This window comes from Eptatretus burgeri, chromosome 3 (genome assembly GCF_056783735.1).
Source record: "Eptatretus burgeri isolate ZD-2024b chromosome 3, Ebu_testis_v1, whole genome shotgun sequence".
NCBI lineage: Eukaryota > Metazoa > Chordata > Myxini > Myxiniformes > Myxinidae > Eptatretus > Eptatretus burgeri.
Window position 1 is genome coordinate 22,593,002 of NC_140963.1, and position 14,374 is coordinate 22,607,375.

At 47.0% G+C, this 14,374-nt stretch overlaps 1 protein-coding gene and 1 long non-coding RNA gene across 3 annotated transcripts in view; one reads left to right on the forward strand and one right to left on the reverse strand.

Annotated features, from left to right (window-relative positions):
• LOC147029532 (parathyroid hormone/parathyroid hormone-related peptide receptor-like) overlaps positions 1–14,374 on the forward strand; it is a 223,473-nt gene that overhangs the window by 66,927 nt on the left and 142,172 nt on the right. The window lies entirely within an intron of this gene.
• The window catches only part of LOC147029534 (uncharacterized), a 69,370-nt gene that overhangs the window by 9,070 nt on the left and 45,926 nt on the right, over positions 1–14,374 (reverse strand). The gene's annotated exons all lie outside the window — the stretch shown is intronic.

Below are 14,374 nucleotides of genomic sequence, written 5' to 3' on the forward strand. Positions count from 1 at the left end.
AGAAAGAGAGAGAGAGAGGGAGAGGGGTGGAGTGAAGAGACTGAGGTTAGGGAGGGGGGGGGGATTCCAGCAGATGTGACGTCCAGTTTAACATCCATCCGAGGGACGGCACACACATTGTTGAAGCACCTTGCCTGTGAAACACCAGGATGACAGTTTATAGCTTTGTCCGCATTTGAACCCAGGATAGATTGGTTAGAGTGAGTGTGCACACCTCTCAGCTATCGTGCCTTGATGTGGCGACCCATTGATTTGTGACAACTGAAAATGCTTGGAATCATCTCATTTATTTTGCCTTTATAACCCCGGAAATGTCCCCATGGAGAACCGAACCGATGTCTCGCCATTGGCTTAACCACTCGGGTAAGCACTCCAACGAAACAGTTTGAAGAAACTTAAAAACGAACTGTTTAATTTATTTTATATTGTTACGGTTCTAGGAACCATATGCATACAAACATACAGTTGTCCCGAAGTTAGTTATGCCATTAAGTATATGTGCAGATAGAATCCCTCCTTGTGTGTAGTGGGAAGACACTGGGGTGCGATGTAATGTTTTTTTAGTTATGTTTATAAATCATTTCCCCCCTTTTATTTGCTGCTCTCGCATGGGCTGAACAAACGCTTGTTCGCTCGCCGACTCGCCCAACCGGAGACTCGCTTTCCAAGGCAAAATCCTCTTGCAGTAGTTCCTTTTTGGTGAGTCCACACTCCGCATGTGTGGAGTGGGCGGGCTTCCCGGCATGGCCGAAACTCCGCCCAGAAAGGGCGGACCCATGGAAGCCCCATCCAATCAAGGCGGACAGTGACGTCAGCTTCACCAAGGCCCCTCCCCGGTGAGGGAGATCAATAAATTACGAAGCAACCCTGAGAGCAAAAAGCGGAGGGCTGAGAGAGTCAGAGGAGCGTTGGGGGGCTGAGAGAGTTCGTGGAGGGAGCGTTGTAGTGAAGAGCGTTGGAGTAAAGAGCATTGGGGTGAGGAGCGTTGGAGTGAGACAGTTCGTCGGCTGGTAGCGAAAGAAAGGAGGAAGCCCTGATCCCCGCCTCGGACTCCGCTCTACTCGACCCGGGCTCCTTCGCCGACACGGTCTCCATGCGGGTCTCCAAGAACAAGAGAGACAGTGGGATAGAGAACAAAAAGAACATGGATTTGAAATTGAGCAACGAAAGGCGAAAGCAAGGTTGGAGTACGAGGAGATAGTGAAAGAACAACGAATGAAACAGGAAAAGGAAATCAGCCAATTGAAGGAAACGACGAGATTGGAGAAGGAAGAACAAGAGAGACAGTGGGATAAGAAACAAAAAGAACAAGGAATGAAACAGGAAAGGGAAATCAACAAATTGAAGGAAATGATGAGATTGGAGAATGAAGAACATGAGAGACGGTGGGATAGAAAACAAAAAGAAAACGGATTTGAAACTGACCAACAAATGGAGAGAGCAAGGTTGGAGGAAACGGAGATGGAAAATCTCCGGAAAGATAACGAACAACTCAAAAGGCTCAGAGAGGAAGAACGACTCAAATGGGAAGGAAAATGGAGCTAGGAAGTAGAACAGCACAATAACATGGGATGTGTGATATCACCACAGGGAGTAATGTTAGTGGTGCGGAACTTCATTGACATCACTCGTCGGATGACACCACAATTAGAGCAAACCTTGGTGATGGAGACATTGTGGGAGCATACGGGGTTGATGACAAATGAAATACATTTTGAGCAGGTCCAGCATGTGGAGCTGACGGCTCCGGAGGAGTGTGGCGAACCGATGATGAGCAACCTGCTGGAGAGAAGCGACCGGACCGAGGTGACTCTGGAACGAAGCAGGTACGTGGGCACATGCATACATGGTGCGGACGAGGAGCTTAAGTTAGGAATTGGAGTTTATGTTAATGAAGAGACTGTCCGATGGGGTGTATGTACGCGTGACCCCCTGAATGTGTGTGGAGTGCCTGTGAATGAATGCTATGAGCCCACAGTCCAGACTACAGCACTGGTACGTGCTGCCGAGGCCGAAACGTGTGTGGGTACTCACCTGGCGGTCGAGAATGTAACCCTGGAGTGCGAGGCAGTTAGTCAGTACACAGGCAAGGTTGAAGGTGTGGAAGGTCAACACATAACCTTGGAATGTGTGCAGCCTGCTGTGTGTGGGAGTCCTGAGCATGGAGTGAGTGGTGACAGGAAATAGGTTGGAGGTGCAAGGGGAAATAGAAATGCCACCAGGTCAGAACTTGAGCCAGGGGACGGAAACCATAATGGACAGCTCCGCATGGGTTCTTACAGAGTTGGAGGTGCTGCATCCAGGAGCAGTTTTAGATTGGATTTTAGAAATCCAATTTAGAAATTGGATTTTAATTTCTCTATCAGCCTCACAGGAATTTTGGAGTGGAGTGCAGATGAGTGGCAGACAGCACTGGCGTGTGTCACTTGGTCTTCAGACCTTTCTGAGCACATGAGTGGTTTGGCTAGCTGAGTGGGGTTTATCTGTCTTCAGGGAGTTATGGAGAAGAGGGGGAGGCCGCTCCCCCGATTGGGGTTTACCTGATTTCCGTGAACCCTGGAGAAGAGGAGGGGGTAGATCACAGCCCCCATTGAGGCGTGACCCCCTTGAGCCGTGGCGGAAAGGCGGCGGGGTCATGTAATGGGTAATGAGTGATTCATTCCCTCACTCCCCTTCCAATGAGCCAAAGAAGCAGGCCAAATGGGGATGTAAGAAATTTTGATTGAAAATTGTACCAAAAGTGATTGCAAATTGAGAGATGACAGAAAGCATAAAAGTGGAATGGGTGGATTTGGGAGATGATTGAAAAAAGTAGTGGAGACATTACAGGCAGAGCGTTAAACACACTTGAAACAAGTGGATGACAAAGAGTGGCTTGTTTGAGGGAGGATTGAAATGCCTGGTGAGAACCATGCAGAGGTTCCATGGGCTGGTGAAGAGATTTTGATGTCTTGTTTAAATTGTTGGAAATAAACGATTAGGGCAGTATGGAGGAGGCCAGTGGACGATGGACATAGTGACAAATTAATTGGGGTTTGATGAAAAAGTGTACTGGTTAAATTTGATGACCAAGTGGGATCCGAGGGACTGGTGTGTTTTTGTTTTCACATAAACGTGAAAGGTGTTGGATAGTGTTGTGGACTGGGTGTGCGGCACTGTGGAATGAATGACTAAAGAGTTTGGGTGAATGGCGTGATGGTGTGAATGAAGTGAGTGCGAACAACGTACCCTGTCGGTAGGAGTCTCTTAACCAAGTTAGTGTCGGTTAGGGGGACTTGGAGGATTCGACATGGATTCTGGCTGCTGTTCCATTGTGCAGGCGGACTGCGAAAGGTAGGTGCAGGCCAAGGTATGGGGATACTGGCTGGTAGTGTGACATGGTATGGGAAGTTGGTGAGTCGGGAAACAAGGCAGCAGGGCTTTGGGGGTTCCTGGCAGGTGAAGGCTGTCAGAGGTGCCAGGAGAGCACGGTAGATTCAGTGCCAGGAGAGCATAGTGAAGGTGCTCTGAGTGCACAGTATGGCGGCTAGAGAGAGACACCCCTTAGTTAGGAGCGCCAGGTGAACCCTGAGGTCGCTGGGTCTCCTCCACCCCCGATTGGAAGCAGGCAAAAAGGCCTAGTAGTAGTCGTCACACTCCCAGCCAGCGAGTTATGCCTGGCACCACCAAGTGGAAAAAAGACAAATAAGGGCCTTGTCCAGGTTTAATAGAATGGAACAGTGTGTCAGGTCGGGAAAAATGGGTCATTAGGATCATTCTAGCCATAGCAGGGTTTATTGCATTGTTCAGAGCTAAAAGTAAATGAATAGGTTTGATGGACTCTCCTCCGCACCATTCATATGTGACACCTGGTACGAGTAGTGTTAATGGGAGAATTTGTTAGCAAGGGCCAGGCTCGGTCACCCTCTCCAAGTGCCAGAGAGGCCACCAGTATGTCATGAGCACACATCCACGAAGATAACAGTTGAGTCAGTCTGTCTGTAAAAGACATCCTGTAAAAGACATGTAAAAGACCATCCTGTCTGTAAAAGAAAAAAAAAGAGAGAAAGAAAAAAAAAAGAGAACTTAACCAAAACAAGTCAGGCAAGGAAGGTTAAGGGTACACTCCATCTCACCTGGTCTGAGGTCATCACACCCATTTGCGTCCTCAAGAACACCTCCAAACTGCATTTGCTTGCCATCGATATCACCGTGCCACCTTTGCTGTGTTACACTATCGTTAGGCATAGGTTGTGGACGCCTAAAACACGCAAATCAATCGTTGGTATAACTTATCTATAGGTTATCGAAGCGTTCTGTGTTCGTTACTAGTACATTATGCATTTGTCAAAGTCGTTTTGAATATTTTAAAAACTGAAACAAAAAATAGTTCATCGTGGGAATGAGAAAAAAAAATTAGCCGAAAAGAACATCGAACAATGGTGCAAAGTATTCTCCTATTCGTGGACGCAACGAGGATCCATCATCACCCACACCCTCCCCATCACGCTTACCTACTACTACTGAAATATACCTACTACTACTACCAATACTACTACTGACATAGACCTACTACTACTACTACTACTACTACTACTACTACTACTACTACTACTACTACTGATACTACTGACATTGACATCGACTCAACATGGAGTCTGGAACACTGACGGGTTCCTCTTGTGAAGCCCATTTGTATATACCAATTCCCCTAAACACTGCCAAATCGCCATTATACGGTAGATGTAAGTTAGAAACACGTTCAGCAAGTTCTGTGGTCGTCCGGAAGACGTCAATCAAATTCGTCTACATACGACAATGTGCGTTTCAGATACGTTACACATAGGTTCAAAGCACGCTACTCATAGGTTCAAAGCACGTTACTCATAGGTTAAAAATTAAGTTTCGGGTTTGCTAAACATTACCTCGACGTGTTTCGACTTATGAGTAATTTAAAAGTCGCGTGTGTCCGACGTGTGACAACGATCGCGGAGCGTGCCGAGAACTTATGCCAGCGTATGCGGAACTTGTGAGCCATACGTCGAGTACGTCGTAAAATTTTCAGCATGCTTGAAATTTCACGACCTACTAGACGTACCACGGAATATGACAGCGTACTTCATTGTTTTTCAGCGTACTCCAAACATATACACAACTTACCCATACCGTATTTGACGTGTGCCAGCGTTTTAGACACATTTTCATAGGTCGGCATACACTGGCTAAATCGTCAACGTGTGACTGCGATGTTGACACTTCCAATTTTCAGGTGGTTATGATTTAAATCGGCGTGTGGCAGGTTTTTAACAGAGAACGCCATGAGTTCGTCGGCGATACATTCAGTGCGCTATGTTTAAGTTTAACTATCGTTGGGCATAGGTTGTGAACGCCGACAACAGGCTAAGCATTCGTTGGTATAAGTTATCTATAAGACAATGAAACGTTCTGTGCCCGTTACTAATATGTTATGCATACGACGAACACGTTATGAATACGACCAAAACTTAAAAAAAACTCAAAACTTCAGCATATGCCAACGTTTTACATACATTTTTATACGTTGCCATTGCTTGCTAAAACGTCAAGGTGTGACAGCGCCTTTACTGTGACACTGGTTTTTGGAGTTAAGTGCTTCCCATGGTGTGGGTTCGTGTAAATGGGAGAACTGTGCTGTACTTTAGACAGGATACATTGCCGTGGGCTGCCCCAGATGGAGGCTCGGGAGGAAGGTGGGGGTAGTGTTACGGACATGGCCCTTATTGGACTACTAAATAGAGGATTAGCTCAGATCCCCCCATTAAATGTCTGTTTAGATAGGTTGTGTGGTAAAATGGACATTACATGTGTGTCGGGATGTGCAAGAGGCTGTTTTATTGTTTGTGCGGTGGTGGTGGAACGAGAGCTCCCTCTTCTTCCTCCCATCTCGGATGAGGCCCCGTCCAGTTGGCTGAGAAGGTGTGGCCAAAAAGAGGAAGTGAAGCTAAGGGGAGGAGTTTGTCAGCTTCGGCGAGAGAGGCGTGCTCGTGTGTCGAAGGAGCGAACGAAAGAGAAACGAGAGAAAAAAGGAGTTTTCACTTTGGAAAACGGTCGAGTTTTTGAGGCATGCTCGTGTTTTCGAAGCGAGCGAATGAAGGAGGATAGTGTTAGATCTGCCGGGAGAGATGCTGAACCTGCCTGCACGTCGAGTCTGCATTTTTGGCAGTAAGAGAAGCTGCCTGCACGTCGAGTCTGCCTTTTTTGGGCAGTGGGAGAGGCGGCCTGCACGTCGAATCGGCGATCGACTCTTAAGAGGAGGTGATTTGCCGTGAGAGAGACGGCAGCCGGCTTTGAGAGGCGAGTGTGGAAAAGGAAAGAAAAGGTGATTCCACAGAAAGAAACTGAGAGGACGGAGCCTCTGACGGTCCGGGCTCACACCTCACGGCTCGACACGTTTGTCGATCCGCCTGCGGAGCTCGGCACCTCGATTTGGGTCTTGTCTGGAGAACAGGCCAGGCCTGGGTTTGTATGCTGGATCTTGAGAGAAATCAGCTGAGGCCCATCGTCAACCTTACACAGGGTCAGAGCGTGCGGTGCAGAAAGGAAATAGTACGGCGCCGCCATCTTTCCACGCGGCGCGTTCGAGCTGAGGCTCGAATCCCTGGACATCCGCCTGTTGCGAGCGACATTCCTGCTTTTGACACTGTCCTCTCGTCCATGAAACATCACCAAGTATTCTGTCTTGTCTTGCATGCATGCTTTATATCTGTCTGTCTTTGTCTGCACGTGTTGTATAAGGCATATCTCGGTAGGGACCTCCTCGAAACCTGTAGTCTGTAGTTCCCTAGTTAAGAACGGGTTAAGGATTGTTAATAAAGGCATTGTCGTGAATTTTGCTTGTGCTCTGTTCCCCGATGTTCCCCAATAAATCTGGTTGGTTCGTATGAAGTTGCCGCTATGGATTAATTTGTGTCGCGTCGAGGAACGATCCGTTCGATTGGCATATAAAACCAAAAATGGTGAAAGACTGGCAGAAAATGCTCGGCATCTGACACAACCAGTCTGTAACCGGGGTTCTATTTCCCCAACTGGTAAGGTACAAGGATTACGTTGGTATCGCGATTGAAGACGCGTGACCCGAGGCCTGTGCCGAGCTGTCCGGCGTTATAAACCCCGGAGACGGCGGTGGTGAGGGTGGCGCCAAGAGTCGGGCGAGAATCCCGCCACCCCAGATCCGCAACAGTATATTATATTTATACATATATTTATATATATATATATATATATATATATATATATATATATATATTGTGGAGTGCTTCCCAAGTGGCTTAAGCACTCAAACAAGCACTCCAATGAAACACTTGATAAGGAACAGCTGGCTTGGCAAGTGATTAGTGATTGTTGATCAGTTTTGCAAACACCATGCACCTGGAATGGAAAGCAATGTCTGAATTGGACAAATGAACACATTTTTTAGCAGTATGAACAACTGCTGAAGTCAATAAAGATGTTTAATATTAGAAATTCAGCTTAGAGTAAGAGATTGTAGAGGTTTTGGCCTGTGCGGAAATGAAACTAAGCCACGAATGCTGACATCTCCTGGCATGTATAAGCATTGCAATGTATCCAACAATTCATAGCTCTGATAAACAGGTATTCTATAATATAAGTGAGGAAAGTGAAAAAAAAAAAACTTTATCTTTAAGAAATCGTTGCGGCCTGTTCCAAGTCAAGGCATTGGTGAGCAGACCAAAACCAATGGCGAATGAAGTCCCCCACAAGGTGACCAAGCATAATGCCTCCTTGATGAGGGATAATTAAATCAGGCCATTAATTATCTTCAAAAGGAGTGGTTAAATGAACCCAAACACCCAATTTCACCCATGCACTACCTTGGAGTTCCCTTAGTATGCATGCAAAGTTTGGGCCCACGAGATTTCATGTTTTTGGAGTTATGGAGGAGATTGGCGGACAGACCGTTGGACGGGTGGATGGACACACACTGATATTTATAAGTATAGATAGACAATGATTGTAACAATGTCATCTCTGCACATCCACAATTCATTCTACACATACTAATTCTTTCCCATTCTGTTACTCTCTGGGCCATTGTTTTTTGTGTGTTTTATTTCTCCTTGTGTATGTTCCTTGGTTGTTTGGAAACCTATTGCCCTTTGTCGTTGACCTTATATGTGAGCCGAGACCTTTGTATGAAAAACATGGGGAGAACAGCTCATGCCAATACAAGGGCAAAGGGTGCAAGGCTAGAAAGGAGGCGGTAAAAACTCGAGGCCACAAACCTGTCTGTAATATGGCAGCAACAGGGCCAGACTCTTCATCATGGGAGATTCCAAAATTTTTTGAGGGCTTTGATCTCCATTGCATCAACAGGTGAAAGGTGTGAGGCAGCTGTATCATTTCAAGGGGGAGAGCAGCACTCATTGTTCGCCAAAGGATGAGAGTTTGGAAAGCAAGGTGAGGTGCAACACATCAAACGGAAGACCAAATACTGCATTGGAGTCATCGGAAGGAACCCGAAGAAGCAAAGAGCAAAGATGGGGTCGTCAGGAGGAACCTGGAAAAGATTTGGGTTTCAGCCGCTACTCCACAAATCTCAAACCCATCCAGACGCAGCCAAATGAGCCTTATAGAAAACTTTCTGCACTAATTCACTTCTCCTTCGATATATATATATATATATATATATATATATATATATATATATATATATATATATATATATATATATATATATATATCGCGAAAGAAAGAGAGAAATAAATATAAAGCAAGACTTAGAATGAACAAAGAGAAATGTGAAAGGAACAAAGAACAATGTCGGAAAGAATCTGGACATATAGATTTCAGCGTTTACTCCCCAGGCTCAAACGCCGCAACAGGTAGAAGCTACCAGAGGTCCGTCAGTGGGGAAGCACAGTCCACACAGCATCAGGATATGGTGCAAACACTTACATGGCAAGTGACCCATATTTTGTGGGGTTGACCCGTTTTAGTATCGTTAAAATCCGTATTGGATTGAAGGTATGAACAATTTCAAAAACGCAATGTTTAGCTTCCATTCCACTCGCATGGATTCACACAGAGTGACAGCTCTGTAGCGATCTGTGTCTGATATGCAAGGTACCGCTCTGGTCTGACTATTGGCAGTGTGAGGTCATGAGCTTTACCCAACCGACCAATTCCTTCAATCCTCATCTGCATGCATTGTCACTTCCTCTCATGTACGATTTGTCATCACCCCAAATCAATCGGTCGGCCAATTCCCTTTCCAATTCACTCTTCGACTTCTTACTGTGATATTTTCAGTATTTTCGAGTATTTTGAATGGTAGGACTTGATTTGGATTGTTTTCATTGGTATGCAGGGTGTCCACAAATTACCGTTCCAAATTCAAACCGAAACAAAAAAAAATGAATGAAATCAGATACAATGATGTGGTTTGATGCTTATGAATGAACAAACATTTCTCAAAGTTTTATTGTCAAGATTTATCAAGATCATCATATCGCATTCATCACCATTTATCATCAATTGGGAACCAGGGAAACCAGGGAAACCAGGGAAACACTGCTCTTTATTGTGGGGACGCCATTTGCAGTAAATGTGGCGTCACGTGTCACAAGCGACAACTGGAAACGAAAAAAGTAAATAAAACTTTGAGAAATGTTCTTTGTTTAAGAAATGGTGTGAATATATGTTGTCTTTCTTGGAACCTCCTTATCCATTACTGGTTAGTCAACATATCAAATAGCGTTTTTCCAACGTTTGGTTAACCTTTTTGCGCGATCCATTGTTTACGGCCGCATGGTTCCCTGTTGCGTAATAAATTTTTTTCATTGGGGTGTGAATTTCAAGTGGTATTTGTAAAAAAAAAAAAAAAACACAACTTTGGGTGTCAAGTTCGATGGATAACCAAAATTAAAACAAAAAAAAATGGTTTCAATTATTTTTATCTCATCACAAATCTGCGACCGCAGCATGCAAAGGGTTAAAAAAACAAAACACTTTTGATTCAGGTCAGGTTCGATCTGTGACCTGCTACAGGTACCATGTAAACCTGTATTAACCTGTTCCATGGTCGGGTTGTCGGCGACTAAACCGTCTCCCCAACCAGGTTTTCTGGTGAGGGGGGTGTTTGGATATGGACACCCAGCAGGATTAAAAACAAAACCTGTCAAAGGGTGGAAGAGCTCCTTGTGAGCCAACGGCCATCCATATCTAGTGCCCAACTGTGTCTACGGACGTCCTCCTGCAGTTGGGTCACTTCTTATTAGGAGGTTGGTGGCAGGATTTGCACTCTGGCCACCGTAAAACCCTTCATTCCGCAAAACGCAAAAACGCAAAAAAATCTGAAAACCCACTCCGTGGGAGTACCTCCTGTGCAGCTTCCCTTCGCAGGGCAGCTCACCGGATGACGGGATTGGGGCAAAGCCTTCGGGACCCCCAATCTTTGATAAGAGGGAAACCACGGGGTAACATCCCTGGGTCAGATTGCGGGAGAGTGTGTCGGAGTGGTGCTGAGGTGTCGTCCACCAGACGGCGGTCTCCTTGGGTTAACCTGAGGCGGTCCCTTCGGGTGGGTGCCTGGAATGTCCTATCCCGAAGAGAGGATGATCACCTGTCTCTGTTATCATCTGAGCTCAAGCGTTTGGACATCGGGATTGCAGCTCTCTCTGAGGTTCGGAGACCGGATTGCGGCGAGATAATGGTGGGTGGTTACACCTACTATTGGTCTGGTCGCCCTGATGGTTACCATACCCAAGGAGTTGCTGTAGCTGTGTCCAATAAGCTGAACCCAATGATAATTGAGGTAACACCGGTCAACGAGCATATTATGAGATTAAGGATTCGTCACTCCTTAGGTGTCATTTCCCTGGTCTCTGTTTATGCTCCGACTGAGGCGAGTGATCTCACCGTGAAGGATGCATTCTACGCCACGCTCGAGTCTGTGGTTGATCAGTGCCCCAGACGAGATACACTTCTAGTCTTGGGGGATTTCAATGCATCGACTGGAACTGATAGGGATGGTTATGAGGTGTGTGTTGGTCCCCATGGGTCAGGAACTATGAACCAGAATGGCACCAAGTTCCTTGACTTTGCAAGAAGTCATGGACTTAGGGTGGCTGGTTCATGGTTTCAGCGCTCACAAGCTCATCGCTGGACTTGGTATTCCAACCCTGGCGGTGTGGCAAAGGAGATTGACCATGTCCTCATTGACGGTCGTTGGAGGATGATCCAGAACTGCAGGGTCTACCGGAGTGCTCAGTTCCTCAATACTGACCACAGGCTTGTTGTCGCAACTCTAAAGCTGCACCTTAAATCCTGGAGAATGGTACCATCCCAGCCGAGGCTGGATGTTGCCAAGCTCAGGGAAGAGGGAGTAGCTGAGGAGTTTGCGAACAGGCTGAGTGGACACTTGGGGGGGTCTGGGTGCTTTGGGGGGTCCGAAAGAGTTGTGGAGCGCCTTCAAGACCACCGTCCTTGATGTTGCCGGTGGATGCCTTGGAGCTCACCGCAGGGCAAAGAAGAATTTTGTCTCTCAAGGGACACTGGATACCATTGACCAGAGTCGCAGGGCCAGGCTGAATGGCAGAGCTGAGCTGTTCAGGGAGCTGAGGCGTAAAACTGTACGTGCACTGAGGGTGGACAAGGAGGCCTATGTGCGAGGAATCTGTGAGGGGGTAGAGCATCACCTGTGGACAGGTGATTCTCGTCCCGCTTACAGGGGAATTCGCGCATTACGTTCATCCAAGCCCATCCCTCGGAGCACTGCAGTTCGAGCAGAGAGTGGTAGGCTCTTGACAGAGGAGTCTGAAGTGAAGGCCCGCTGGGCCGGTTACTTTGAGCGGTTGTACCAGGCTGATCCCCCAACTGTCGAGTTGGACGTCAAGGGTGTTACAATCCCTGTTGCTGACCCTTGAATCAACTGTGGTCCACCTACGCTTGTGGAAACACGGGCTGCGGTGAACCAGTTGAAACGGGGCAAAGCTCCAGGGATCTGTGGCATCCATGCCGAACTTCTCAAGGCTGGTGGAAATGCTGCACTCGTGTCGTTGCATGCAGTTTTGTGCTCTGCCTGGAACACAGGCATCATCCCAACTGACTGGAAGAGGGGCCTTGTTGTCCCTCTCTGGAAAGGGAAGGGTGATCGCCAAGACTGCAACAACTACCGAGGGGTGACGCTGCTCTCATTGCCGGGCAAGGTCTTTGCTCGGATAATTCTCGATAGGGTTCGCCACCATCTGCTTGAGCACCAGCGTCCAGAGCAGTCAGGCTTTACACCAAAGAGGTCAACGATTGACCGTATCCTTGCACTTCGTGTCCTCACCGAACGCAGACGAGAGTTTCGGCAGGGGCTGCTTGCAGCCTATGTTGATCTCTGTAAAGCGTTCGATTCAGTGAATCGGGATGTCCTCTGGAGGATTCTTGGTCTTCGTGGGGTGCCACCAAAACTGATCGATCTGATGTCTGAACTCCACTCTGGTACTGAGAGTGCTGTGAAGTGTGGTGGTACCATCTCTGACTTATTTCCAGTTGTTACTGGAGTTCGTCAGGGATGTGTACTTGCCCCCACACTTTTCAGCACTTGTATGGACTGGATTCTAGGGAGGATGTCGGAGAGATCAAGTTGCGGTGCGTCATTTGGGAATGTCAAGATCTCGGAACTTGACTTTGCAGATGATGCAGTCATCTTTGCGGAGACTTTAGACATCCTCTTGGGGGCCCTCGAGGTGCTGAATGAGGAGTCGGAGCCGTTGGGATTACGGGTTTCTTGGGTCAAAACTAAGATTCAGGCTTTCGGTGACATCTTGGATGCTGCTGTCCTGTCTGTGTCTGTTTGTGGTGAGGATGTTGAGGTCGTGGAGAGATTCACTTACCTTGGCAGTGATATTCATGTCTCTGCTGGCTGCGAGTCAGAGGTCAATAGACGTCTGGGTCGGGCCTGGGGAGTCATGGATTCACTGGATCATGGGGTGTGGCGCTGCCGGTACCTGTGCGGGAGGACGAAAGTCCGAGTCTTCAGGTCCTTGGTACTTCCAGTCTTGCTCTATGGGTGCGAGACTTGGACTCTGACCAAGGATCTGAGATGGAGACTTAATTCCTTTGGTACCAGTTCTCTTCGGAGAATCCTTGGCTATCGCTGGTCGGATTTTGTGTCCAACGAGCGGTTGCTGAGAGAGACTCGGATGAGATTTGTTACCTGCATAGTCCGTGAGCGTCAGTTGCGGCTGTATGGACATGTGGCTCGTTTTCCTGACTCTGATCCTGCTCACCAGATTCTCTCAGCGAGGGAGTCTCATGAGTGGAGGAGGCCAGTGGGTCGACCACGTGCCTCATGGTTGCAACAGGTTGACCATCTCAAGGAGATGGGGATGGGCCTGGCATCTGCCTGGGGGATGGCCAGACGGAGGCCCCTGGAGTACCGGCGGAAAGTGGACGCAGCGACGTGCTGTTCTGGCACATGCTCCCATACCTGACCTGACCTGACTTTTGATTCCTGCCAACCCGTTTTTTTTTGTCGCCTTCAACTTGCCATGTATGCAAACATAATCAAATGGAACTCCAAATGCTGCAGTGGAGTCGTCAGAAGGAACCCTAATGGCGGCCATTTTAGTTGTAAAAAAATCCGATGTTGAACACGTCCTCAACCATTTCTCGGCCATACATTTTACCGATGTTGTTCAAACTTGGCAAAAGATCAAGAATGATGGCTTATACATGCAAGTCTTATATTTTCGAGATCTGATCCAAGATGGCCGACTGGTGGCATTTTGTTACTTAAATGTGTCCCCAACCATTTCTCAGACATGCATGGTCAAATTTTGTTCAAGCTTGGCATAAGCACAGAACATGATGGCATACACGTGCACCTGTCTTTATTTTGCAATCTGATCAAAGATGGCCGACTGGTAGACTGGCAGCCATTTTAGTTGCACATAAATATGGGCTAGCCCTTTAACGCCATACAGCAAAATTACTAAAACAACGGGGGTTATGACATTTTATGTCTATTTTACTTGTTTCATATGCTTCAGATATGCCCAGAGTGATGGCCCTGATCTCCTGTGTATGCTCGAGATGTGTCCAGAGTTATAGCACTGATATCTTGTTTGAGATTCAGGCCGTCCATCAATTTTATTGGGAGAGTAGCAGCAGCAATAGAATGTGTGAGGTCAAATGACTGGGTTGGAAACCAAACGAATGGTTCAAGATTGGGCAATTAGAGAAAAAGAAGGATTTGATGTCAAATGTGATTATGACTTCTTTTATAAACTTTGGCCATTGAACACAGTCAATCAAATGCTAAAATGGACTGAGGGCTGAAACGAGCAGGGCAATTCATGTTTGAATGTGTTGGTGAGACTTCAGAATAGGTTGTGCCTTCCAAACA